Source organism: Bubalus kerabau, chromosome 6 (assembly GCF_029407905.1).
Source record: "Bubalus kerabau isolate K-KA32 ecotype Philippines breed swamp buffalo chromosome 6, PCC_UOA_SB_1v2, whole genome shotgun sequence".
Taxonomy (NCBI): domain Eukaryota; kingdom Metazoa; phylum Chordata; class Mammalia; order Artiodactyla; family Bovidae; genus Bubalus; species Bubalus kerabau.
The window spans coordinates 58,923,158-58,946,445 of record NC_073629.1 but is presented as its reverse complement, the minus strand read 5'-3'; the positions used below and the strand labels follow the sequence as shown (position 1 = coordinate 58,946,445).

The 23,288-nt window shown below is 44.7% G+C and overlaps 2 long non-coding RNA genes across 2 annotated transcripts; one reads left to right on the top strand and one right to left on the bottom strand.

Moving 5' to 3' along the window:
- Nucleotides 1–3,998: 3,998 nt before the first annotated feature.
- On the bottom strand, nt 3,999–11,739 carry LOC129656169 (uncharacterized). Its single transcript, XR_008716245.1, has 5 exons — nt 11,513–11,739; nt 9,541–9,773; nt 7,985–9,438; nt 4,921–5,088; nt 3,999–4,116 (listed from the first exon to the last, which is right to left on the bottom strand). It is a non-coding gene; the product is annotated as an uncharacterized LOC129656169 (long non-coding RNA).
- A 2,243-nt stretch (nt 11,740–13,982) lies between these two features.
- Nucleotides 13,983–22,930, top strand: LOC129655194 (uncharacterized). Its single transcript, XR_008715822.1, has 3 exons — nt 13,983–17,452; nt 21,905–22,091; nt 22,413–22,930. It is a non-coding gene; the product is annotated as an uncharacterized LOC129655194 (long non-coding RNA).
- Nucleotides 22,931–23,288: the final 358 nt, after the last annotated feature.

Here is a 23,288-nt window from a genome sequence, read left to right as displayed (position 1 = left end):
CTGCACAAGGGCATGGATAGCAAGAGGTGTGGTTCATTAGGGGCCATCAATGTTACAGTTTACCATGTTTATCCTTATTAAACATCACTGTCACACATTTGAGAGGGAGTATTTTTTTTCTCATTTTTTTTTCAAAATCCAAATTTTGTGGATGATGAGGGAGGTGATGAGGAAAATGCATCATTTATTGTCTACTGTGTGCCAGGTTGTTCTTCACATATTTACAATTCATGAAAAAAATCTGAAGGACAGAATTACTCCCATTTTAGAGATGAGTGAGATTCAGAGAATCTCAATAAATTCCTCAAAGTTTCCCAGTTAGTTGAAAGGCAGGATTTCAACCTAGATCTCTAATCCAAAGAATGTTTTTTTGTTTGTTTGTTTTTTGTTTTTAATTACTGAACCACACTGCTCTCTCTTGGAATCAGTGCTTTTGACTCAAAGAAATATACAGTTGTTTTTCAATTCTAATAAGGAACTCAAGAAGTCAGATGATGCAAAGTAACTTTTCTTTCTCTGGAGTCCTTTAAATGTTTCAATCTCATTTTGTCCTGGGATATTTTGGTTTCTTTTGTTTTACATAGCTAATTCCTCTAAGCAGTGAAGGAGCCCTAAAGTGCTGATCATACAGTAGAGCTGGGATGTTTAAATATCTGGATGAAGGTTCTAAGACTTTATAAACATAGCTATAAGGCAGGATTCCTATACAAAAAAGCTCAGTCTGAACTTGAAGTCAATCTTAACTCCATCCCTACTGTCTGAATTCCCAGCCTAATTGGCCTCCAAGTAGAGAACTATGCTTTTTTCTTTATCTACTCTGGTAAATTATTAAAGAGCTCTTCTGCCCATGGGGGGAAGATCATTAACTACCTGGGAGAATGCAGAAGGCATCTGGCAGGTGCAGCAAGGTGAACTTGGGCTGCTCTGACTAGGATGGCAGAACTAAGTGTCCTTAGGCAGCTTCCACAGGTGGCTAGAATGCCAGAGAGGCCCCCAGTGGGCAGGGGTGGGTGGTGGGGATGGGCAAATGGGCAAGAATGGAGGCGAGAATGGATAGGGGAAGGGGGCCTCCCCTGTGCAACCTACAACCTCATTTTTAAATTTTAAACTCATTTAACTAATAAAAATCCAATTTGCCTGGCTGAACATGTGCCAAAATGTATCTGTACTTACCCACACTCCCTCCTTTCTGTCGTGGAGGGTGGGGCTACTGGGTGACAGCCCTGTTACCTGTAAAAGTAGAGGCTGGGGCAAATGCCAGATTGCTCACTGGAGAAATGCTTGTGTATGTGACATGGGAGAGCAGGAGACATGGGCAGGAGCCATAGACCGTCAGCCAACCTCTTCACCAGCCCAATCTCTTCACATCACAGGTGAGGTGACATGGGGGGTTACGTGACATGGCCAAGTCCCTGACTTCATCAGTGCCAGAGATGGGGATACAAGCTACATCTCCTACTTCTGTGAATGTTAAGTCACTTCAGTCATGTCCGACTCTTAGTGACCTTGTGGACCATAGCCTGTCAAGCTCCTCTGTCCATGGGATTCTCCAGGCAAGAATACTGGAGTGGGTTGTCATGCCCTCCTCCAGGCAGTCTTCCTGACCCAGGGATTGAATCTGGGTCTTCTGTATTGCAGGCAGATTCTTTACAATGTGAGCCACCAGGGAAGTCCCTCCTACTTCCAGGGCAGGGTTGTTTCCTTGGCACTGGGTGCTGTTGCTGATTTCAATAGCTTTAACCAGTATATTGGGTGGACCATGGAAAGCACTTTTCCCAGAGAGTCTAGGGACTGGAGCACTAAATTTTGGCCTTCAGACCAATAACTCACAGCCTAGTTAGTCTTATGTCCTCGTTCCATCCTTCACTTACTACTCATTTTGGAAAGTGATTGCAGTTGTTGGAGAATTCTCTTGTCTGTGATTCTGCTCTCAGCTTTTCCGTCTACAAGGTGGGCCCTGAGTACATCCTTTCATTCCTTCCTTGCTCAAGGATCTGGGAAGGATTTCTGCAGTAATGTGATGTTCATCTGGAATGAGAGTCATTCTTCACCATTCACCCTTGTGGTGCCAGAACTCAGCCGTATGCAGCCTCTGATTCACTCTGGCCCTGCAATACATGCACGAAAAATCATCTTTTTTTGATTTGGTGGATGATCCTCTCCTTTTGTGTATGGAGGCACCAGTCGGCCTCTGGGACTAAAGTGGGCAAGGAAAGGGGTAATGGAGGTACGAGACTAGGAGAAAGATTCATCCATGATTATTTCGACTTATTTTAATGCAAGTGTGCTACTCCTTGGTGTCTGGGAGTCTATGTCCCTGACCTTTGGGAGGTCACATCTGTGGGAGAGGAAGATCAAAACAAATTTTTTTTTTTTGCAGTATTTATTAAATAGCTTTATTAGGTATGATTGAAATATAGGAAGCTATACATATTAGAAATGTACATACACCCATGAAACCATCACCACAATCAAGATAATAAAAATATCCACCACCCTTTAAAATTTCCTCATGAACCTTTTCTTTTTTCCTTTTTCTTTTTAAATTTATTTTTAATTGGAGGATAATTGTTTTCCAATGTTGTGTTGATTTCTATCATACAATAATGTGAATCAGCCCTAAGAGTATACATATGTCCCCTCCCTCTTGAACCTTCCTCCTACACCTCTAGGCTGTCACAGAGCACCAGGCTGAGCTCCCTGTGTTGTATAGCAACTTCCCATTAGCTATCCATTTTACATATGGTAATGCATATAAAACAAATCATTTTAATTCCCCAGGAATGGGAGGTTACGCAGCATAGCCAAGGCCAGAAATGGGACCAGAACCCACATCTCCCACCTCCCAGGACAGGACTTTCCCTCCACCCAGGAGCTCTTGTCAACTTCAATAGGTATAAAGAGTGTATTGTGTAAGGTGTAAGCCAGCACGTTTCTCTAGGAGCATGGAGTTTGGGGATGAGAGAAGCAGGCACAAAGCCCTGTGGAGGCAGGGCACAGAGCCTCTGCTTCTGACTGGAGCAGCCCAAGGAGGAGACACAGCCTCTGAGCCCCGTAAGACAAGCGGACAAGGAATTAGGGGAAGGCATTCTAGGCTGAGGATATAGCCTGGGCAGAAGCACAGCAGCCCTTGGGAGTCAGGGGCTACTCTGCCTGGCCGTGGCCTTCAACCCCACACAGCACGGTGTACGGGAACAAGGTGCCCAGGGGCCGCCCTCGCATTCTTCCTCGTGGGAGGCCTCCCAAGGAGGTCCGGAGAGCTCGGCCTCAGGTTCTTATCGTCTGAAGTCACTGAGCCTCCTGAAAGTATTTCAAGAATGTGGAGGCCTGACTCACTCTCTTCCTTGAGTTCACAGTCTGAAGTTCATAAAACCGCTTTCCCCTTTAGTCATTCTTATTCAAACATCGGCTCACATGCCTCACAGATGGAGCTGGCAGGAGGAATCCAGGGACACATTTTTTTGCTCAGGATGTGAAAGTAGATGAGGAGTGAAGGAGATCAAGGAGAGGATTATTCACCAAGAGCCAGGCCCCTTTGGCAGGGGCTGTCAATGTGTACAGAGAACTGCTGGCTGGCTCGCAGCAGAGACCCCAGTAGAAAGGAAAGCTGTGGAAGCCAGCCTCTCCAGCCTCAGTTTCCTCAACAGCCTCTTTACACCTACTGCAGAGAGTCAGGCTTCCCTGGTGGCTCAGTTAGTAAAGAGACCACCTGCAATGCAAGAGATGTGGGTTCAATCGCTGGGTTGAAAAGATCCCCTGGAGGAGGGCATGGCAACCCACTCCAGTATTCTTGCCTGGAGAATTCTGTAGACACAGGAGCCTGGAAGGCTACGGTCCATAGGGTCTCAAAGAGTTGGACACGACTGGAGCGACTTAGCATGCACACCTGTACTGTAGAGAGGCATGATAAAGATGAAATGAGTTAATTCATGTAAAACACTCAGAATACTGCCTGATACATAATAAACACTCAATAAATACTAGTTTATTACTAATATCATTACTCATAGTTGGCATGAAGAAGGAATTCATAGGGCCTGGACTCCATATTAGGCCTGTTCATGCTGATCAAGCTCGGCCACCTTTCCAATGGACTCTGAATTCTGTGTTTAGTACCTATGAAAACAACAACAGAAGGATAAGACCTCCTCCAGACAGGGGAACCTTGAAGATCGTATCTAGGTTACTCACCGCCTAAGAGAAAACATATACTAATCACCCCTTCCTCCAGACAGGCCATAAATTTTTCTGTATCTATTGGAGTGTAACCTCGGGTTTATTGATTATTGGCTAATTGTTTGACTGTTTGGGCACATGAGCACCTAACACGTGAATGATGGGGTTATTGGGATTGTATTTTCATTGGTTTATGTAAGTCTCAAGGAATTTGGGGTGGTGGGTTCAGACACGTACACATGGGGTATAAAAGATTTCACAAATGCTGGTCAGGGTCCTTGGCTAAGAGGAGACTCTGCCTTGGGCCCGCCCGTGTAATAAACTGCACTCCACTAACTGCATTGTCCTTCTGAGTGAGTTTGTTTCCTGAAGTGTGTGGCTACAACAGGCAAAGAGTGAGTTTTCTAAACACAGAGTGATGGGGAGAGAGGGAGTCTTCCTGGAATAGGACTGCATGGGTTACACCTGAAAGGAGAACCTCCCCCTGCGGTGTCTGGAGCTGTCTGGCCGAGGAGGACTTGGGAAGTAGCACACGGGGGGATGGGCAGTGCCAAGAGAAGAAACTCAAGTGTCCGCCTCTGACCAGATGCCAAAGACAAAGTTGTAACTAAAGTACTTCTTCTGGATGGGAAATAGGTATCAAAACATCCAGAGAAGAAACAAAAGGGACACAGAAGAGACATTTAGGACTTGGGATGAGCAGACAAAGAGGCCAGTGCAGGTTTCCAAATTGGTATTAGTCACCTTATTTCTCCTGTTGCCATGTAGCCAACGACATTATCAGCAAGACAGGCCGGCCGAGAATGGATCAGATGCTCTGTTTTCCTCCTTTCTGGCTCCGGCTCACTTTAGAGGATGGAGGATGCCAGGAGACTTCCAGATCAAAACTCCTGTCCACACCACCGCCTCGGGCTGTTTTGAGATCCATCGTAGAACACATCGTCAGTTATCTTGACTCACAGGTTTGAGTCTAAGCGGTCTTAGCACTGCTGGAATTCTGTTTGGCTAAGGCAAAGCTTTCTGCCTTTCTGAATGCTCAGTCTACAGAGAAACTCTCAGTCCTGCCCAACTTAGACAAGGTGCTGAGCACCCTGGCAGAGGTACAGAAAGGGACGCATGCAGCCCCAGAGAGCCTCTGGAATTCATTTGGCAGGCCCACTGCTTTATTTCTTCCTGCTCCCTCAGCCCCTCTGTCCTCATCCCCCCTCCCCTCCTGCTTCAAGTGGCCAAAACATTGAGCACCTGCCTCTGGGTGCATCTGCCATTGCAGTGACAACAAAGTAAGAATCCTACATGAATTTGAAAGGTCCTTAAAAAAAAAAGTAAACATAGTCCCAGAAGCAGAGATGATTAAAGGGTTTCACTGAAGGAATTGAAAAAAGTTATTAGCGGCTCAAAAAGAGATGGCTGAATACTATAGGAGGAGAAGGCCACTTTAGGCCAATGACATTACTCTCTTGATGCATGGAAAGTAACTGAGAGGAGAGTTGAGATGAGGTGATTCTTGAAAGAAGGAAAGGTTATTAGATGCCTTACTATTAATCATGAAAATTCCTCAATTTTTTACTAACCAGCTTTCCCCCCTATTGATTAGATACATGCTATGTCAAGTAATTCAAACTATGTGGAAGGGAATGAGGTAAAAAGTGGAATTACTTTTCTCTGCTACATACCCTCCTCCCCACACCTCCCTGAGTCCCACTCCCTAGCAGAAACCACTCAGAACAGTTCCTTCCCTATCTTTCTAGAATTTTCTATGTACATTCCAGCCACCTCTCACACTACTCTTCCTCTTAACCCATGTACAAAGAGCCTTCAAACTTGGGATCTTGCAGCATTATGCTTCTTTTGTCAGGAAAGCTCTTCTAGTTTTTGTGGCTAGCCCCTTCAGGACTCACGATCTACTTAGGACTGTCACCGGCTCAGAGAGGCAGCCTGAAACATCTCTGTTTAAACAGGAGCCTCATTGTTACCACCATTCTCTACCCCAACAATCCAGGCTCACCACTCTCTGCCCAACCTGTAGCACAATGTCTGATGAAAAGAAGGTATTTGATAAATATATGATGGATGCATGAGTAAGTATATTAGTTGCATGCACACGTGTGCACTAACACACACACACATACACTCTCATACAAGTGTATAGATTCTTTTCACAAAATATAAATGTGGTGGTATTATAGCTAGGGGTCTGCAAAAATGATAATAAGTAACATTTCTTGAGCATATTTGTTCCAAGGCCTATTCTAAACTTTCAGGTACTCTGTCATTTAATTCTTACAACAATCCCATAAGATAGGTACTAATACTATCCCACGTTACAGATGAGGAAACAAAGAAATGGAGACACAGGGAGGTTAACTGACTTCCTCTGGTGACACAGCTTGCAAATGACAGAACTAGCACATATACATTTCCCTTAATCTTATAACGACTTTAGCCTTAGCAAATATATATTTTTATTGTGGCAAAATATACATAACAAAATTGGCCATTTGAATCATTTTTAAGTGTACAGTTCGGTGGCATTAGGTGCATTCACATTGTTGTGCAACCACCACCATCCATCTCAGGAACGTTTGTCATCTTCCTAAGCTGAAACTCCGCACCCACTTATTAAACAAAAACTCTCCATCCCCTCTTCCTTCCAGCCCCTGGCAAATACCATTATATTTTCTGTCTCCATGAATTTGAATACTCCAGGTACCTCTAGGGCTTCCCAGGTGGCTCAGTGGTAAAGAATCCACCTGCCTAGCAGGAGATGCCAGTTTGATTCCTGGATCAGGAAGAGCCCCTCGAGAAGGAAATGGTAACCCACCCCAGTATTCTTGCCTGGGAAATTTCATGGACAGAGGAGCCCAGGAGGCTACAGTCCCTGGAGTCAGTCACACCTTAGCAACTAAGCAACAACAAGGTACCTCATCTAAGTGGACTCACACAGTATTTGTCCTTCTGTGGCTTATTTCACTTTGCATAAGGTCTTCTTTAGCTAATATTTTAATGAATAATTTTATTGAATAAAATATTTGAGCACATGATATGAAATTCAAAAGGTACAGAAGGACACAGAATAAAAAGCAAGTTCTTCTCTCACCTCTGTCTCCAGGCACCCCTGGGGCAATCATTCTTCTCAGGACCCAGAGATGCATATACAATTATATGCCCACATCTATTTTTTATACCAGTCATTGCATATTCTACATACTGTTCTGTCTCTTGCATTTCCCATTTAACTTGGAGATCATTCCATGTCTCTGTACATAGAATGGCCTCTCAGTAACTTTTTTAAACTGAAATATAATATACATAAAGGAAAGTGCATAGACTATAAGAGTCCAGCTGAATAAGTGTTCACAAACTGAACACATCCATATAACTAGCACTCTGATCGAGAAACATAACATTATCAGTCCCTCCAAGTCTCTCTGGTTCCAGAGAGGTCCACGCATGGCCCATCCCCTCCTCAAGGGTAGTCACTCTCCTGACATCTAAACAGAATAGATCAGGTTTGCCAGTTTATGTAATTTTTACAAAAAGAATTCTACTGCATATCCTCTTATGAAGAGCTCATTTGAGATCCATCAGTGTCAGTGACTTTCAGCTGATATTTAACAAATCTTTGAATAAATTAAGGCCCTTGCTGCTGCTAATGAGACCATCCCTGCTAGTCTCAGTCTCAGCCTCACAACACTGGCCTTTCTCTAAATGGCATGGTAAATGCCTGAAAGAGTCCCCAGATAGCCGAAATTCACCACCAGATGCAGCTCGTGATGAAAACCAGCAGCCTGGTGTTGAGAGGGCTTACGTGGGCATGAGCAGAGGGGAAGGAGGAGCAGCAGCCTTCCTTTCTGATCAGCATCTTTACAGCCACAGCTCAGTAAGACAAGCTTTTGGAGCCCTCATTCACTCAGCCAGGAACTCAAATCTCAAATTCCCTGTACATGAGAAATCATGACAAAGCACTGGTCTGCATTCCCTTTGCAAATGTTACTTTGAAAGTGGAGTCAAAACTACTTCCAAGTAAAGAGCAGAGCAGCTTTAACTAGTATCGGCAAAGGGCCTAAGAAAAGAGATGGAGTTAATGTATTCCATCTGTTTGTTTGCTCTCTTGTGCCCTAAGACTCAGGACAAAATACCAGTTTGGCAAAGGAATTGTATATACAGGGCAGGAACAAAGTACCAACAGGGCAAGGCTGGACACACTGTCCAACCTGTGTTGGCCACGTATGAACTTGAAATCCCAAACTGGCAAATCTGTCCCCAACCTCACCCCCACCCCTAGCCTGCCAATGACAGCAGTATCTATTCCCAGATATGAGTTGTTATTCGTCAGGACCAATCAGCACTTTCATGTAGGGCCAGTCATCGCTGCCCTGATTGGTTCAGGAGGCAACATGCAGGACTGCATTCTTGTGGTTTGCCCTTCCAGAAAGGCCTTTCCCAAGCACCACATGCTGCCTGCACTGGGTCCAGCAGAAGAAGGGGAGGCAAAGCTGTGCCCTGTGGCAGACCCTGTTTTACCAGAATACTTCTGTGCTTCTTGCCTGGGTTGAATGCATTCCTTCTCGCCACATAGGCCTTCTCTTGCAAGGCTTTGTTGCACAGTCTCCAAAAGACCTCTTCTCTATTTACCTGCCAGCTTGTAACGAATAATTATAGTGGCTTCTGGGTATCCTTCCAAACTGGTGATGACCTCATTCAGTTATTTTAGCAGCAAAAAAAATTCACAGAAAACCCAAGACAATCCAAAAATCATCTTCTAGCTTTCAATTAGGATGTGAAAAGAGAAAAGGAAGGAAGGATAAGCATAAGAAGAGAAAAAAGCTTGTGGGAGAAGTTGAAAACAAATCTTTTCCAAGTTCAGAAAGAATATCCCATTTAAGTGCTTTATAAAGGTTTTCTATGATGAGTAGTAGAGTATTGCACAAGATGTATAACTTTCTAGTGGCTTTTCAACCAGGCTTCTTTTGATAGGTGTCTCATACCCACTGCAGACAAGGGGAAAGGATACAGGAGGAGACCATGTACTCCTACCGCTAATCAGGGATGAGGAACGTCTGCCAAAGCCATTGCCATCTCTCAGTTTGTATCACCAGGAGCCTGTGGAGGCCACTCCTGGATAAATACAATCCTGTCTAGCTCTATTCCATGAAATTATATCACAGTCCTTCCTGGAAACTTCTTCAAAAAGAGGATGGAGATGAGAAATGCCCACAGGGAAGGTTTTCATAGCGGTCCACAAGCTCAATTGGCTGGAATCTGAAAAAGGCAAAAAAAGAAAGAAAGAAAATGGAATCTTCACCCAAAAGAAGATAAGCAAACATCGGATGACAGAACAAACAGGCAGGGAATATGACCTACCAGTCCTGGGAAGGGATATAGTTCTTGTATTACTCTCAAAACGTGAGGAGGTTCTAATTAACTCTGAGGCTTTGAACCCAAGTCTGAGCAAAAGCTTCAGTCTTGATTCCTGGAAGAGCTGTATGAAGTGCAAGGGCCAAGGACTTTTCAAGCTGATAGGATCTGAGAGTCAGTCTCATGTGAACAAAAGTTCCCAGAACCAACAGTAGCTGGCAGCAGATAACCTCTCCAAGCTGGAAGATAGCTGAATCCTTGACTGTTAGTGCCAGAAGGTACCTTAGAGATGGCCCAAGCCCCAGTCCCTCTACTTTAGAGACGAGGAAACCTAGATCCAGAAAGGGTAAAAGCTTGTCCCAGGTCACAGAGCTGCGTAATGGCACAGCTTGTGACCAGCATCAAGGTGATCTGGCTTTCATTGCCACACCTCAGCCAATGTGTAACCCAAGATCAAAATAGTCAGGGGCAGAAGGAAGGTGAAAAGTATGGGTTTTGATTCATTAGTAATCCTAGCATTAGATACATAGTTGACATCATTAGCCAGCTAACTCTGCTGATGTCCCATATCCTCAATGTAAGAGGCAGTATCTATTGTATTAATGAGGGGACTGGTACCATTAGCCATTTGGCAGACATTTTTTTTTCAAGTTTAGGGTTCTAGCAATATATATATATATACACACACACACACATATATGTATTAATAGAAGCTATCCCTGATGGCTCAGCAGGTAAAGAATCCTCCTGCATTGCAGGAGCTGCAGGAGACTTGGATTTGATCCTTGGGTTGGGAATATCCCCTGGAGGAGGAAATGGCAACCCACTCCTGTATTCTTGCCAGGAAAATCACATGCACAGAGGAGCCTGGTGGGCTACAGTCCAAAGGGTCAGAAAGAGTTGGACATGATGAGCACACACACACACACACGTGGAGATTTATATAATCACTAAATATACACCTTGACCATTTTATTATGTAGATTGAATGAATGAACATTTGTCCTTTAATTTTGCCAGGAAAAAAAATTCCTTTGAATTATACACAAAGTTATATGGCTTGTAGTTTAAAAACAAAATTGATTAGGTTCCCCTCCGCTTTTTTACTGTTTATTAGTTTTTAAAAAGTGACTAGTTTTTAAAAAGTCATGAAGGTGTTGAAAGAGCAGACATAAAGTCCATTCAATCATCCCTGGCAGGATGAGGAACATTTGTCCAATGGTGGAGTTCCTGAATCAGGACAAGGAAGAAGGGCTTGGCTGTAAAAGGTATGGGTAAGCTGGTATATTTTAGATGCTTTTTCTGGGGGGCCCTTCAAGGGACTGAGTAATTAGAATGCCAAGTTAAGAGACGATATAGAGTTTTTTCTCATTGTTTTCTAATGTAGGTTAGCTAAAACATTTACAATATTGGGAGACCTCTTGTATTTTATTCAAGGTAAATGAATGGCAGTGATAGTCATTTAAGTCTAGCAGGACCTCAGAAATCACTTCGTTTTCCAGATCAGAAAACAGAGCCCCAGATAGATCCAGTAACTTGATCAAGGTTAGCACAAGCTCTCCGAGTGTTCTGCCAACCTCTACTGTGTGTACTGGGGTGGGGGGAGGGGGAGGGGTGAGGGTGGGGAGACAGCATTCCAGCAAGTCTGTGAATCTTTCAAATTGCAAGCCATACAAAATGTGTATGTAGAATACTCCCCTGGCAGATTTCAATCTACATGAATTAACTTGAAGATTTAAATGAAGATTTTAAAATGTTTTGATTATAATCATTACCCAGCCCTCCAAAGTGTTTAGGTGTGAATGCTCTGGAGACAGATTTTCTGTTCTCTTAGACATGCTGGAGTCTGTGCAGTTCTAGACCACCGCTGATAAAACAGAATGGGTGGACTGATAGGAGCCAGATGCTGGGAGGCCGCTCCTGCTAAGTGTCACCAACTTGCCCCAACTAGGCATCCCAGTTGTTTGTAGCAGATCACCTTTGGCAGCTGAAGTCTATACTTTTCAGTGATGGTCTCATCTGATGTCACAACTGTCCACAAAACCAAGGCTGGCCAGCACTGAACTTCCTTGCTGCTACTGCTAAGTCGCTTCAGTCATGTCTGACTCTGTGCGACCCCAGAGACGGCAGCCCACCAGGCTCCCCCGTCCCTGGAATTCTCCAGGCAAGAACACTGGAGTGGGTTGCCATTTCCTTCTCCGACTGAACCTCCTTGGTGCTCCCTAAATGCTCCAAACCTCAGAACCCCAAAGACAGTTTGATAAATGAGTCTACACCCTTTAAGCTTAATGGGACTGCTCTCACCACTCCACAAGGATGGCTTTGAAAAGTAGTCGCTCAGTTGTGTCTGACTCTGTGACTGCATAGACAGCGGCCCACAAGGCTTCTCTGCCCATGGAATTCTCCAGGCAAGAAAACTGGAGTGGGTTGCCATGCCCTCCTCCAGGGGATCTTCCTGACCCAGGGATTGAACCTGAGTCTCCTGCATTGCAGGCAGATTCTTTACTATTTGAGCCACCAAGGAGGACTACTATTTATTTATTGAACAGTTATTGTGTACAGAGCTCAAGACCTGTTATCTTATTTCCTCTCAATATCAGCAATGCAAGGTAGGGATAATGGCTCCCTGATACAGAGATGAGGAAAGCAGAGGTCAGCCAAGGCTTAGTAACTCACCCATTTAACTTACACAGCTTGTAAGCGGCAGAGCTGGTCAAATCGTTGACTCTTGGACTCTAAAACCTTTGCTTCCTGGGTCAGAGTCCCTGCTGGTAAAGCAGCACCCATACACTGCAGTTCCAGATTTCAAGTTATTGTCAGAAACCCTCTTAATTCTAGTGTGTTTGGAATCCTGTCTTCTGAAACTTCATGTTTGTCAAGCATACATACACCTTCCTTCGATTTCTCTGCAAATTTTTACCAAATAAAATCATATGCACTTCCATAGCAACATTACAACACAAACATGGTGTAATCTTTGTCCACTGCAGTACACAGCTTGAAAAGTTTTTTTTTTTATTATTAAAAAAAAAATTACATCTGTGTACAGTTGAACTGAACCCCATGGCAACAAATACAAACATAAACGAGGGCTCTTCTCTTTAAGCATTTTCTTCTCTTCTTTGCAGGCAAGAGTTTGAGAACATCAGAAACTGGGTTGTACCACTTGTGACTAAGCAGAGGCCCAGTTCGGTGACCGAGGAGCCGCCAGGGCGACGCGGGCCTCCTGCAGGACAATGGCCCCTGCCCGCTACGCGCGCGCCACTCCCGGCCCGGGAGCCCTGGCCACCGGCGCTTGACGCACGCGGAGCCGCGGGGGCCGCGACCCCGGCCTCTCGGAACCGGAGAGCGGCTCGCAAGACGAGCCGGGTCAGGTCCCCGGGGGAGGCCGAGCGCCACCCGACCCGCAGGAACGCGGGTGGCCGTAAGGGAGGGACTGGGGATGCGGGCACATCCTTCCGTTGCCGCTCTGCCTCTGCACCCCCGGGCATGGCGCCGGCCGGTCCCATTTCATCCTCCCCACGAACCTCCAAAGCGGTGTTGCCATGAGCCACGTTCACAAACGAAATCCTCCAGCCTCACGGACGATGTGAACTTGCCCCAGCTGCCTCGGCTGGGAAGGTGGAGTGAAGGGATTTGAATACAGGACTTTTTTTCTTCTTTTCCTCTATTTCGCTTGGCTCCCGATTTCTAGGGCGCCAAGGAAGGTAATTCGCGCCCCTTCGCGCCGGCTGTCGTGATGCTTCCCGGAGCAGTCCTGGGTGCGCCTTCTGGGGAGCGCTGGGGCGGAGGCATCGGCTGCGCTGAGTGATGCAGGTAAAGGCGGGTTTGTCTGTCTGAGGTCCCTGCTCCTCTCCCCTGATTCTCCCTCCTCCCAGAGCCCCAGCTGTTTAAGACTTTCTACGTCTTGACAAATGGAGAAACTACCGAAATGAAGACAATCACAAACTAGGGAACTGGGGTTTATGCGGTGATTTGTCCTCGTTTCCATGGGGGATGGGGTGGCTGTCACTGAGTAAATGCTACTGTGTTTCATTTTCATGAACCAGAGAGACTTATTATGAGCAGGTGCTAAAACCTGAATGTCCTTGGCTGCTTCCTCACTGAGCTTGTGCTGAGGTATCTAGTTGACTGCTGGGGGGGTGGGGGGGTGGGGGGTGGGGTGGGGGTGGCTGAGGTTGAAGAACATCCAAGTGATGATAACAAGAAAACCTCCCATTTCTGAAATACTTGCTAGGTGCCAGGCACTCTGAGAAGCCCTTTATAGCATTTCATCCTGACAAAACAGGGGAGGCAGATAATACTGTTTATTTTCATTTAATTCATGAGAGATCCAGAGCTCTCAGAGGTAATCTGTTTTGCCCCAGATCCTGCAGTGGCAGAGCAGGTTCTGCCCAGGGCTTCAGACTCCAGAGCCTGTCCAGCAGTGATTTCCCTATAGAGGAACGTGTTGGTTGGTTGGTTAGTGGCACAGTGGTGTCTGACTCCTTTGCGAGTCAGACATATATAGCCCACCAGTCTCCTCTGTCCATGGGATTTCCCAGGCAGAATACTGGAATGGGTTGCCATTTCTTTCTCCAGGGGATCTTCACAGCCCAGGGATGGAACCAATGTTTCCTGCTTTGGCAGGCAGGAGAGAGTGACCTAGGGAAGCCACTAGGGAAGCCCCAGAAGGGGGTGAGTGTGTGCTCAGTCGTGTCTCCTATGCCACCTGAGAAGGGGGTAGGGGGCCACTCCAAAAAGACACCCATAAGACTGTGCCAGGAGAGACACAGACTCTCAGGTGGTCTTAAACCAGCTTTAGGACACGGTGGGGGAGGAGGAGGAGAGGAGTGGGAACACCCCCGCTTCTTGTCCGGATCCAAAGAGGGGATCCAAAGTTCAGTCAGGAAGGTTCTTTATTTAATCAATTGTTTTTTGTTTTCAGAACTAAAGTGGAAATGACCCAGTGAGGAAGGAAAGTGAGCACCGCCTGCCCTGGCCACACAATTAAAACATATACGCCGGCCAAAGGTGCATCACTCCTCCGCCCATCTCTTCAGAGTGAGAAAGGCTCTTTTTGACCTGGAAGCCTATTAAAGCATTCCACTGGGGGAATTCTCTGCCCCTGCTGGAGGGACACTGTGAGAAAATCTTGTTCTTTAGAATGCAGCCACACAAAGGGTTTTGTGCAAATACCGAGTCATGATTCTATAAATGCAAAGAAGAATTAGGGATGGAATGTGAACAAAAGCTGGACAGAGGGTGCACGCCCAGATGCTGTCTTGGCCAGGTTGCAGTTTGAATGATCTAATGTTTTCTGGCTCCTTCTGGCTTTGCTTTTCCAATTTGGTTTGAATATTTGCATTGCTGTATTATTTTCCCTGTACAATTGCTGTTGTCTGTACACAATTAGGTCATTTTCACAGTTGGGTGAGGAGACACTTCAGACCTGAGATGAGCTGCAGCTGCTAGCTGATTCCCTCCTGGGATGTGTAATTAGATTCCCATCTTGTTGGTCCCAAAGACACTACCTGCACCCAACATCTGAAAGTTTTAATGTAAGCCATCTAACCAAGTGGAAAGAAACCATGACATCCCTTTGTAATGGTGGCTAAGCACATCTTATCTCTGTAAGCTTTGGGTTAATTTGCTGATCTAGTCATTCTGTTCTTTGTTCCATATCTAACCTTGTATTTCTATGCTCCAGACAAGAGAAAAGGACTGTTTCTTGGCAGCCTGTGGGTTCTTGGTTTGTGGCAGGTCTGCTGAAGACCTGGGCAAGGGAGAAGAAAAGGAAATTAACAGGATGAGGAGGAAGGACCAGCTGCTTCCAGAAGTGCACACAGAAATTCATGCAGATGTTCAGATCAGTACAGAGGCTGGACTTCGATCTAGGACTCTGAAGAGTGAGAGAAAGGGGATCCCAAAGGAAAGGAGGGTTATTTGGCAGGTGAAAGCTGATCAGGGCCATGTCCACAAAGTGCTCTACAATGCCTCACTGGTGTAAACTCTCACTGATACACATTGACTGACAGAGTTTTTTCAACTAAGTGGAGTGTGTGGCCCTTCGGTCAAGGCCAGGGCTAAAGTTTACGTCCATGCTACTTTGAACTAAGGTTGGGCCAAACAAATGGAAAGGACATCTATGATTATAGTCACTAGGGAAGCCCCTGACTCTTAACATGCTTCATAATCAGACATGACTGTGCCCAGCTTATTGACTGGGCAGGATGGTCTCTCTGGCTCAGCCTTCTCATTGTTTTCTGCTTGCTTCCTCTTTGGTACCTTAGGTCTAAATCTGACAGTGGCCTTGTTGCTCCTCTTTTCTTTTTTCCTTTTCATCCAGATCACTCGTTCACCATTCATTTGCTAGCTAATGTGTCTAGAGCTGACACAAAAAGTGGTATGAGATGTGATCTGAGAGATGGGCAGGAGCAACAGCATTTTCCCCCCCTTGAGAGCAGCACGAAGTCACTGGAGGGATTTAAGCACAGGAACAATGTATTCTGCCACCCTGCATACTGTGTGGTAATAGATTGTAGTGGTAGCAAGAATAGATTAGGGATCCCAGTTAGTGATTTCAGTCATTCAGGCAAGAGATGACAGCAGCTTGGACCAGGATGATGGCCATGAGTATGGGGAAAAGTGGAGGGACTCAGATATATTTTGGAAATAGAAACAGGGTATTTGGCTGGTGGCTCAGACAGTAAAGTGTCTGCCTACAATGCGGGAGACCCGAGTTCAATCCTTGGGTCGAGAAGATCTCCTGGAGAAGGAAATGGCAACCCACTCCAGTTCTCTTGCCTGGAAAATCCCATGGATGGAGGAATCTGGTAGGCTACAGTCCATGGGGTCGCAAAGAATCAGACACGACTGAGCGACTTCACCTTCTTTCTTTCACTTTCTTTTAAAAGGTGAAGGAAAGGGGAGGTGGGATTAAGCATGATTCTTAAGTTTTTGGATCGAGTGTCTGGGTGAATAGCCGTGCGATTTTCCAGATGGAGAAGAGTAGAAGAGTAGTACGTGGGTGGGAGTGGGGTGGGAACGTGAAACAGTTCTTTTTTGTGCATGTTAAGCTTGAGATTCCTGTCAGACATCTGAGCAGATAGCTGTATATGAGAATATGGAGGAGCTCAGGAAAATGAGCCCCAAGCCAAGGAGTGTTCCTATTTTGCAGCTTATGTTTCCTTCAAGATCCTCCTATAGTGTAGGTATGGATGGGGGTATGCATGGGGGACTGACCACTTTTAGCCACAGACTCTATGGGACCAGGGTCAATGGAACTCTGGAGTTTAGGAGACTCTTTTGGGCCCATTGCTTAACTCAGCATGGGCGCTTACAGTCTTCCAGGCCCATGTAACCCTGATGATTTTGGTAGCTGCCGTAGTTTTAAGGCGATGTGATTTTTGAGGGATGTCAAAAGTCTGAGTTCAGAAACGACTCAGTGACAAACTCAGGCGGTTCTTGTGTGGGGAAGGGTGGAGAAGTCATCATGTCATCTGGCTCCCACCCACTCCTGCCCACTAACTCAGAGCATTGTATCTCAGAGATTCAAGGGAGTCAAGTGTCAAGAATATGACGCATCAGAGATACAAAGGAAAAGGAGATCCCAGCATGAGTTAATGACGGAAGAATGCCTTAGCCCATTACATAAGCGAAAGTGAAACCTCTGAGGAACAAATAAACAAAGGGTATCATATTGATATAAAAATACAACCTTACTCTGTGGTTGCTGACATACATCACTGTGGAAACAAACTCATGTCCGAAGTGACTATGGTTAAACTTGGAACCACATGACAGGAGCTTTAGGAAGTAATCAAGAATAACTTGAACAAAAGAGCTTTCTTCCCCAAGCTTATGGCTTTGAGAGAAAGCACAAGGATTCCTCTCTGGAGAGGAGGGACCACAATGCAAGGGGACCAAGTAACTCAAGGTATGTTATTTCATATAAAAGAAGGAAACTACTGTTGCCTTGGAAAATGACTGTAAGTTGACTGCCATCAATCAGGATTCAGCTCTAAAATCCATGAGACTGTGGTAGGATTCTTTTCTTCTCAGCTATGCATACATTCAAGCTTGCCGAGAAATCTTTCTCCTTTCATTTCTTAGGAAAACCAAGACTGTTACTTTGATCCTATACCTTACCATGTCGCTCTGCCAACTAGGAAACTCAGAGTCAAATGAAGGCCCACCCTTAACTTATAAGTACAGAAAACTTTAGGTAAATGTAGCTTTAAGTCCACCTCATTATTGGATTAACTTTGTTTTTAACCCTTATTTTTCTTTCATTCCCCGTTTTATGATTTTTTTTTTTTAACAGTGTGTTTCACATACCATGTGTTTTGGAATGAAGTAGAATACAAGAAAAAAATAAATAAACTCTCTGCCCAAACAAGGCAGCATGAAAAACAGGTACCTGGTGGTGTTACGATATCTCAATGAACAGAACAGGTTCTAATTGCTGTCTGTTAGACACCTACATCAGTATCATTAAGTTCATTAGATAGACAGGAATCTTGTTGCAGCTATAACATGATGGCACATTAAACGTTCATGAACAAAAGAGGAGGTATTCAAGGTAAGATGGGCAGAGCCAATGAAAACAATCAGCTGTGCAGTTCCAACTCTTTTAGGGGTTGATTTTCACCCAGCCTGGGAAAGGCTTCCAGGAGGAGCTCCTTTGGCCTGCCTAGGTGGTTCTCTTACAGAGAACCTAGGTACGCTTAGTCCCTCAGCTTCCACCTACTGGGACAGACCAGACTGTTGACCAGACCCGTGGGTTAGAACCCACCCTTGACCTCTGGAAAGGTTACTTTGCTTGTTATCTGATTATTTTATTTATATGTTAGCAGTTTTACTCCTTTTTTCTGTTTTTAGAAAATTAAAAAGTAATTTTTTAAATCCCAAGAGTAAGAGAAGGGCAATAAAAATTCAGATATACCAAAATATATAAAATATAAAATCAAACTTCCTTTCTTTTCCTCTCTTCTCCCCTTCCAATGCTCCTACCCATTTGTCAAATGTAGCCACCACTAACTGCAGTGCCAACCCAGCTGGATCTTTTCTGTACACATTCAGACGTCTTTACATACACATACATAAAGTCTGTGTATAGTTTTTTTTTCTTTAAAGAATTTTTCTCTTCACATTCTATAACTTGCTTTTTGCAGTCAGTAAAATATTATGAACTACTACTACATAGCTACTACATAGCAACCACATTCTTTATAATGGCTACTGAATGAATCATGAAACTATACCAAAATGTACTCAACCTATTAAGGAACATAGGTTGTTTCTAATATTTTGATAGGACAGATTAATGCTGCATTGAGCAGTCTTATACCTGTATTACTCTTTTTATTTCTAAGAGTAGAACTGCTGGGTCAAAGGGTATACATGTATTGAATTTTGATAAATACTGCCAAACTGCCTTCCAGAAAGACTGACCAATTTGTACTTCTACTATGAAAGAATGCCCTTTGTTCACATTCTCATCAACAATGGATATTGCCTGCTTTTTTTCCTTTTTCTTTTTTTTAAATTTTGGCAGAACTGATTGGCAAGAGCATGGTACTTATTTTAATTTGTATTTACCAGGCCAGTAGTGGAGAAGGCAATGGCACCCCACTCCAGTACTCTTGCCTGGAAAATCCCATGGACAGAGGAGCATGGTGGGCTGCAGTCCATGAGGTCGCGAAGAGTCGGGCATGACTGAGCGACTTCACTTTCACTTTTCAGTTTCCTGCTTTGGAGAAGGAAATGGCAACCCACTCCAGTGTTCTTGGCTGGAGAATCCCAGGGATGTGGGAGCCTGGTGGGCTGCCATCTAAGGGGTCGCACAGAGTCGGACACGACTGACGTGACTTAGCAGCAGCAGCAGACCAGTAGTAAGTTTGATCACTTTTAGTCTTTTACTATGGGTACAATGAAAGACAAAGTTGAAGGAGTGGTTTTAATGTATTTCTTTTAGATACAGATGACCAGTCCAAAGTGTGATATTTTCAGCTACTGATCTCTAAGAGAGCTTCCTTGGTGGCTCAGATGGTAAAGAATCAGCTTGCAATGCAGGAGACCTGAGTTTGATCCCTGGGTTGGAAGATGCCCTGGAGAAGGGAATGGCAACCCACTCCAGTATTCTTGCTTGGAGAATCTCCATGGACAGAGGAGCCTGGCAGGCTACAGTCCATAGGGTCACAAAGAGTCGGACATGACTGAGCTACTAAGCACAGCTTAAGAAGATCCATATTTGAATGTTATACATTTCCGTGTTAGGAAAGTCAGTCATAATTGTACTCCCAAGGTCAAATTGCATATGGTGTTTATTCTTGGCTTTACATAATGGCTTTGGCCCAGAACATTAAAAGATGTCAGAACTGTATTTTGATAATTTTCCCTTGTGCCAACATTATCACGCTAGCAGTTACAAACAACAGAAACAACTCTGATGAAATTATGGATAATAAGTTTATTCTGTAATGGTTGAGAGCCCACAACTGGGCTAATTAATGGGATAACTAGCCCCCAGTCAGACCTTGGTGATCTCATAGCAGGCATGGTATGGCTGGAAGGTCTCCTCCACACAGCAAATGTTTTAAATTTCTTGATCTCTGTGCTCAAGAGTCTGCTTCTAGGGAGAAAGCATCTATTGGTTTAACTTGGGCCTCAAGGGAAGGCAGGCTCTTAATTACAATCCCAATAGACTGAATCCAACAGGAAGAGATCCTTCTTCAAAAGAAAACTGGGGTATTGTTAGGGAGTGAAGTGGATGCTAGTCAGCCAAAACCAAAACAGAACAAAACCATCCTCTACACTGATCTTTCCAACTGCCACTTCTTCTCTTCCCATTGTAAACCTTTCAGTTCCCACAGTCTTCATAGATAATCTTTCAGATAGCATAGCAAGCTGCTTATATCCAGAATGGGGACCCCATGGGGCAGAATAACAGAGACCAACTTATTCAACTTGCATTTTGTGCTATGCTTTCTCAAGTATTTTCTACTATTCCAGCCCTGGGATCAAAACACTGAAGTCAAGACTTCCCTTGTGGTCCAGTGGTTAAGAATCAGATGGGGAACATGTGGATACCTGTGGCGGATTCATGTTGATATATGGCAAAACCAAAACAATATTGTAAAGCTAAAAAATAAAATTAAAAATATATATATAAAAAATAAAAGGATATCAAAAAATAAATAAAATAAAATAAAAGATTACTAAAAAAAAAGAAAGGAATCTGCCTTCTAATGCAGGGAATGAGGGTTCGATCCCTGGCTGGGGAACCAAGATTCTACATGCCACAGAGCTACTAAGCCTGCTCAATACAACTAGAGCGCCCATGTGCAGTAACTACTGAAGTGCTCCAGAGCCTGTGCTCCACAACAGAGAAGCCCAAGCATCGCAACTAGAGAAAACCTGCACACCGAATGATGACCTAGTGCAGCCAAAAGCAAAAAATACACTGAAGTCTTAGAATACAGATTTTTCCTGAGGGGTTATAATATTGGCTTTCTCTCACTCTGCATTTTACTTGGTTATCCTTGAATACATAGAAATTCTGTGTATTCATTTATTTATTCATTCATTCATCCAACTACTACTTATACAAAGCAATGTTGTGCTATACATCGTTCTAGGTGCTGAAGGAACAGCAATGAAATGGAAAGATAAGGTCTCTATCCTAGTAACAGATGAGGCTGGAAGGAGGAAGCAAGGCTGGAATTTGGACTTGGGATTTTATCTGAAAAGCAATATAAAATACTTAAAGGTTTTGGACAGGTAAGAAATACAATCAGATTGTATTTTAGATACATTATTTTAATTTGTACTTTAAGTCCATAGAGCATGGACTATGAGGAGATAAGAGGAGAAGCCAAGAGACCAGTCTGAGGACCAAAGTAGTAGCTGGATGAGAAAAGATGTTAACTTGGACTAGTTTGGTGGCCAAAGAGAGAATGAGATGTGGACAGAATAAAGAGAGAAAGCTGAATGAATAGGATCATGTAGCTGGTTGGAGTATTAGGGAAAAGAAAAGAGAAAAAGATCATTCTGATATTTCTGGTGTGAGCAACTGAATGAAGAGTGATGACCCAGGGGAGCTGGTTAGGGGGAAGTAGAGAAAAGAATGAACTAGCCATGTGTTACACTGAGTACATGTGTGATTGTCATGTCAAGCAAGCAGTTAGGTCAGGTCTGAAGGTCAGAAGAGAGATTCAGTGGTCACTAAACCAAGGAGTTAGAAGATGATGTCCAAGGAGAGGGTGAAGATTGAATAGATGGGTCACCAACATCGAACTCATATCTTAAATAAAGGAACTCTGGAATAGTTTGCCTCAAGAACTGTCTATTTCCCATGGGGCCCCACATCAGTTCTTTTCTGCTGCAGTTTTTTCAGTCTCCAGCACCAGCTGGCCCCTGCATGTAAGGAGGTTACTAGCTCAAGCAACACTGCTGGTGGACCCATCGTCTGGCCCAGATCATAGAAGCATCCTCAACTAAACCTGTTCAGTTCCATCTTGTTTGGAGGGAGGCGTGTTCCTCATTGTGCCCACATCCTCACACAGACTGTCCAGGTAAGTCTCCCACCTTTAGCTCACGGGCTCACAGGTTTCTGGGGCCACTGGACACAGGGATACACAGGCTATGGGCTGTTGTTGGTGGGATGGTGGGTCTACCCCTTGATGATATCCCAGCCCTGAGCCCTTTCTACTCTGTTCCTCGGTCTTCATGGCAAATCTGAGGATCCTCCTCCCTCCACACTGTCCTCTCTGGTGCCACCTGCCCCTCTCCTGCCTCCTTTCCTCACACCAGCACTAGGATGTCCAATCATTAACTATGGAAAGATCGTATATTCAGTGGATCCTTTGGGTCTTTGTTTCTGTTTCCATCTGCAGTGCGGAGAGAGAAGTAAGGAAGGGAGACACACAGGAAGCATGTCAATAGGCTGAGAACTCTGCTACACTTTCAGATGACAGCTCCCCTACAGACAGATGGTTCAGGAATCAGCTAAATGCTGGATTTCTTAACACTACCAGGAGTAACTCAGAAGGCTGGGGATATGGCTGGAAAGATCAGACACCCAAGCTGTTGAAAACCACAGTTTTGGTATATATACGCACAATTTTAAAAATGTATTTGCAAAAATCTAGTTGCCTCCAGTCCAGTCTTCCCTATTAATCAAAAGATTTTTTTCTTGAGCTCTGTGGCCCAGTCTATGATCCCAGCTCTGACCGCTGCTGCCCATGCAGGTCTCAATGAATTTCTCTCAGTCTCCAGACTGCCTTGGCTGACGACTTGTTCCTCTTGGGACACTTTTCGCCGGAGCTGAGCAGCCTGGCCCCCAGCTGTGCGGGGCCCTCTCTCCGGTAAGAGGAAATGCTTTCAGCTTAGTCCATTAACACAAACATTCAAAAGCCACAGATCGTGTTCACATAAATAAAACAGGATTGAGAAAAGCTTCACCCCAAGAAACCAAAGGGGTGTTTTAAAAAACTGCCCCTGCCTTCCAAGTAGGCAGGCAGCAAAAGCCACAGCGATTCCAAAGCCTTGTGTGCTCCTTAGAGCTGGGTGGCTGCAGCCACAGGCCTTTGAAGAGGAAATGCCATCCCTGGGACAGGCAGAGAGCCAGCCCCCAAGTCCTGAAAGTACCAGAGAGAAGCTGAACGCAGTGAAGGGAAGGGGGAGCACAGCTGGGAAGTGAAAAATGGGAGGAAGGTGCAGGGAAAATAAAGGGGGAGGCTCTTCCCATCTGGGCTCCCCACACCCAGGCC